The sequence below is a fragment of the Elephantulus edwardii genome, unplaced genomic scaffold (genome assembly GCF_000299155.1).
Source record: "Elephantulus edwardii isolate Elephantulus edwardi_28Jun2011 unplaced genomic scaffold, EleEdw1.0 scaffold00142, whole genome shotgun sequence".
Lineage (NCBI taxonomy): Eukaryota > Metazoa > Chordata > Mammalia > Macroscelidea > Macroscelididae > Elephantulus > Elephantulus edwardii.
In genome coordinates this window covers 784,190-789,841 of record NW_006399892.1, presented here as the reverse complement: position 1 = coordinate 789,841, position 5,652 = coordinate 784,190, and the positions used below count along the sequence as shown (strand labels likewise).

The window sequence follows — 5,652 nt, the reverse complement described above, 5'->3', positions numbered from 1 at the left end:
GAATGGAAATCCAAAATCTCTGTAAATGTATATTAAAATTAATAAAAAATAAAACAAAACAGAAAAAGAAACACACACACACACACAAAATTCCCAAAGGGGGGGGGAGGAAAGAAGACAAAAATCCTTACTACTGGGCCGAGATGCAGCAACATAATGGATGAAGTAAAGACTGAAATTGTCAACAATCTCATCATACTTGATTCATAACCAAAGTCTGCTATTGGGTACCTACCTCTCCAAAATCTCAAATTCATGTTTGTTAATTGTTTTGTTTTGAATAATTTGCAATGCATTTGAGAGCTGGACAATGAATAAAGATTACAAAAGAAGAATTGAAAAAAAACAGAATTGGTTTTGAGTTGTGATGTAAAAGAAGAATAATGAATATCTTATGAACGGTCAGCAGTGAAAGCAGATATGTTTTTGAGAACACTTAGCTAGAGTAATATTTTGGGGCAAGAATAGTGAAGCTTCATCTCATAAACTTTGGACATATTGTTAGAAGGGGTCACTCATTGTAAAGGGACATTGTTCTTGGAAATATGGAGCATCAGTGAAAAAGTGGAAGATCTTCAATGAGATAGTTTACCATAGTGACTTTCAAGTGTGTCAGAGAGGATGAGGATGGCACTGGAGAGGACAGTGTTCATAGCTGTAGTCCATCGAGTCACTATGAGTGATACTCAACTCGAGGGCACCTAACAGCAACAACAAAACACCTATTTTATAGGGAAGTTCACTAAATTAGTTGAGGATTTGAATTGCCAACCCACAGACAGGCTGTTTCAATACACCAGCTTCTCTTTTGAAAAATGATGAACTATTTCCTCCTGTTCAATTTACAGTCTTTGAAATCTTGCTGAAGGGTCAGCTGTGAGTCGGTTTTCAGTTTGATAGCACATAACAACAACAAACATTATGTATTTTGAATATTTTTTTAAGAAAAAGCAAACTGGGGAGGGTAGAGAGGAACACGTGCAATAATGAATGAATGGAAACCCAAGTTTTCTGTAAACTTTTGTTAAAATCACAATGAAAATTATTTTTTAAAAAAGAAAACTTAACCCACTGTTACATATTTGTTTCCTAATAAAAAACCTTTCATCCTACTTCCAAAGCTATAAATCTTTACAGGATGATATTTACCATCTCTCAGAGTCCCTGGTGATTTCGAACCTCTGGAGATACTATGCCTTTGGGTTACCAGAACAACTCACCAGGAACTCTACATCTAGAGTTCTTAAATTAATTTCAACTTTATGAGATATATGTAGCAAATGGGGGGGGGGAATCTTGTCACTGGACCAATAGACAATACCATGATGGATCAAGAAAGGACTGATAATGTCAACGATTTCATCTTACTTGGATCCACGATCAATGCCCTGGGTATGAGTAGTCAGGAGATCAGGAAATGTACCACACTGAGGAAGTCTGTAGTCAGAGACCTGTCTAAATTATTGAAGAGTAATGAAGTCAGTTTGAGGTCTAAGGTGAACCTAATTCAGGCAATGCTCTTTTCAGTCAATCACTATGTATCTGGAACTGGACAATGACTAAGAATGACAGAAGAATTGATGGCTTTGAATAGTGGCATTGGAGAAGAGTGCTTAAGATCCCATGGACTTCCAAAAGAACAAATAAGTAGGTTTGGGAGAAGGTGCCATCAGAGGCAACAATACTAAAGCTTTATCTCAAATATTTTGGGCATGGTAGTAGGAGAGATCATTCCTTGGAGAAGGACACTGTGCTTGGGGAAGTGTAGGGGCAGCAAAAGACAGGAAAACCCGCAATTAGTGGGGTTGATCCAGTGACTGTGACAATAGGCTGAGTATGTCAGAGATCATGATGTTGAAACAGGATAGGACAGGGTTCAGATCTGTTGTTCATAGGGTTGCTATGAGTCATATTTGAGTCAATGACACCTGACCACAACAACAATATGAGACGTAAATATTATGTTATTGTTGCATGAGATCTAAATGGTAATGATCATGAGAGTTTGTTAATGAATTATAATAGAGCTGAAACAATTTTAGCATTTCTTCCCAAAACCTTTTATTCCTGATAAATCTTTTCTTTTTCGTTTCTTACTCATTGATATATGCCTACAAGTGACAGAATATATATATATGAACAACACAGTAGAAGTATTTTCAAATGTCTACAAATATGAAAGGATAACAGGACATGGTAACATTTATATGTTAAAATTATATTTGCCTTTTTCACAAGCCAGTTGAACTTAGTACTTTAGTTTTTTGAGAAATGGTTTTCTTTATTACCTCACGTATACTATTTTAATCTTCATACATTGTCATTTATCACTGCTGTGGGAAAATATTCTACTTAGAAATCCACAGCGTAATAGAAAACGTGCTAAACAATTGACTGAGGGAATATCAAAATACATTACATATGCAATATGTCATCCAGTTGCCTTAGAATATGTAAAGAATCAAGAAGTGTTGTTAAGTTTGTCAGACTTTTCTTTGCACTTCAATGTACTTTGGATATGTTCCTTGGCTTTAGTGAGAAAACCATCAGAAATGTTTCTCTTTAGAGATGATTTTATTTTAACAAGGATTTGTTATTTTGGTAGCATCAGAGATCTTGCCAATAACAGCTTATCTCAGTATTGTTGACTAGATCATTAGTACTTAACCTCTTGGTTTGGTAGGCAGAGATACATAAAAGATATTACATTATTTATTTTACACATTTCTCCGAATATCTTCTTTCATATGTACCCTTTTTTTTCAAATCAATGTTTTCCATCTATTTTCAACAGTTCTCCACAAAATGCAAATGCAATCAGCCAGTGATAACGGCATATGAATATTTACAATAGTAATTTAAAATGACAAACACATGAAAAGTACTAAAAAGGACATATATTTGGGGATAGATTTATAGGGATTTTGCTAGAACTTTTTGTAGGATGAAGATAATGAAATAGTTCAGAGCAATAACATGGTGTAGTTACTTAAACTTTCTGAATGGTCCCTGCCTGGATAAAAATCCTAGTTATTGGGCCTTTTCCGCCCGCTCCCCTCTGCCCCCAAGCTGCACCACGCTCGCTCAGAGCTCAGGCTCCCGCCGCCGTCGTCTCCTTGCCCCCATCATGATCATCTACTGGGACCTCATCAGCCACGATGAGATAGATGTTCTCCGAAATCTACAAAATCCGGGAGATCGCGGACCGACTGTGCCTGGAGGTGGAGGGGAGGATGGTCAGTAAGACGGAGGGTAACATTGATGACTCACTCCTTGGTGGGAACGCCTCTGCTGAAGGCACCAATTGTGAAGGAACCGAAAAGCCCAGTAATCACTGGTGTTGACATCCTCATGAACCATCACTTGCAGGAAACCAGCTTCACAAAAGAAACCTGACTACAAGAAGTACGTCAAGGATTACATGAAATCAATCAAAGGCAAACTTGAAGAACAGAAACCAGAAAGAGTAAAACCTTTTATGACAGGAGCTGCAGAACAGATCAAGCACATCCTTGCTAATTTCAAAAATTATTAGTTATTTATTGGTAAAAACATGAATCCAGGTGGCATGGGTGCTCTGCCGGACCACCGTGAGGATGGTGTGACTCCATCTATGATTTTCTTTAAGGATGGTTTAGAAATGGAGAAACGGTAACAAAATTGGCATTTCTTTGGATCCATCATCTGTCATCTGATCTGGCTTCTGCTTTTCATCACCGCACCAGGATTTAGGCAAATGGGACTGAGATACCATCTTGAGCTCTCCCTTTTAATTTTGACCTTCGTTTATTTGGAGTGGAGGGATTTTTTTTTAAAGGGAATAAAATGTCATAGGTTGTCTAAAAATAAAATGCATTTAAACTTACTTGAGAATATCTTGTAGTTGAATATATTTAACTTTATCCTCTTGTTCCCGGAGCAGCCCGAGTCAGGTTGTAGATCATAAAGTTAGAGGCTGTCTTCAGATGACTTCAGCTAAACAACTTCTGGGACTGGAAAATAGCCACAAGAATCAAATCTTAATTCTGAGGAATTTGTAACCGTGCCAGCATTCGAAGTGGATCCTTAATACATCTCATCACCACAAATGGAAGTGGTCAATTTTGGAAGAAATTACCAAAAGAATAAAAAGAGACTAATACAATTGGGGGGGGGGAATCCTAGTTATTCCAGGAAAGTGATATGTCACTTATCTGCAAGTAATTTGCATTTTCACATGATCTAAAGAGTGAAGATTTCAGCAGCAGAGGTCAAGCCCTCTCAGCACGTGTGATGTGGCTGTCAATGAAATGTGCAATGAAGCAGATCTCTGTCCTTAGTAGAATCATTATTCCTGGGACTCTGCCATGATAATATTTCCTTCACAATGAGGTAGTGTCTGACCATTTGACTCTTCCCAGTGTGTTACCAGGTCAGAGTGATCTAGAAGTTTAAACTCCACACAGACAGTCCTCTCAAATTTAAGGCAAATAATCTACTCACAGATTTCTAGAAACCGAGATCTTCAAGGCTACAGCTACAAAGATAACACTTCCCACAAAGTAAAAAATGAAACCCTTGAGTCAGCTTTGTCATTCCTGCTTGAATCTCAATGAAACCCTTTTATTCCAGTGAAAATGTAGAAACATGCATTTATTTGAAATCTCAGATTTCAACTTCACAAGCCTCTATGCTACAATGATTCCTGTTCAAAATGGGCTAATAAATTTAACACCTCTATAAAATGGTCTGGTAAAATCGTAAATCCTTTAAGTTCTATAAATATATCACTTTAGCATGTGGTATCGAAACATGGGGTGAAAAAAATTACATTTGGATAAATATACAGGGTCTTATAGTAGAATCTGCAGCCAGGGTGCTCTTTGAAAGCAAGAATAATGAGGTATCCCCTCACATACTTCGGGCACGTTGCTAGGAGGGGCTATTCCTTGGAGAGGGACATGATGCTAGTAAGGGTGGAGGGTTCATGAAGGAGAGGAAGACCCTCAACCAGGTGGATTGACATGGTGACAGCTGCAGTGGGCTCCTGTGTATCAGGGAGTGTGAGGATGGTGCAGATAGAACAAGGTTCAGGTCTTGTGTTCATAGGGTTCCTATGAGTTGTACTCTACTTGTTGGCATCTAATGACAACAACAACAACACTGTACAATCTAATACAAAAGGGTAAGTTTATTATGCAAAGTGTGGTTGGGAGGAGAAAGAAAATATAATTCAAGTAATTGTTATATATCTTCATATTTCTTGATAATAAAAATAAGGATAATTTTTAATGTTTCCATTGTATTACCAACTTACATTTTTTTATTATTTTTTATTTATTTTTTTTACAGATGTTTTGAATTTCCATTCATTCATTGCCGCAATTTTCTCCCTTCCCACCCTTCCCCACCAGCTCGCTTCCCCCTCCGAAGAGAGAAAAAAAAATTTCCTTCATTAGTACAAAATTCCCACATCCCTTCCCCACACCCCCCACCCCAAGTACACTTCTCTATGCAACCTTAATTCTGGATTCCTGTGCTAACCATAATACTCAATCATATATCACTTCTAATCTGTTCTTTCCCTTATCTGTTTCAATACAATATACATAATTTATCCAGTTTTTTCTGTCATACCCCCACCCTGATGACAGACCCATTCTGCAACAGTGG

General features: G+C 37.5%; 1 pseudogene; it reads left to right on the top strand.

Annotated features, from left to right (window-relative positions):
• Window positions 1-3,127: 3,127 nt before the first annotated feature.
• Window positions 3,128-5,652, top strand: part of LOC102869635 — a 161,272-nt pseudogene continuing 158,747 nt past the window's right edge.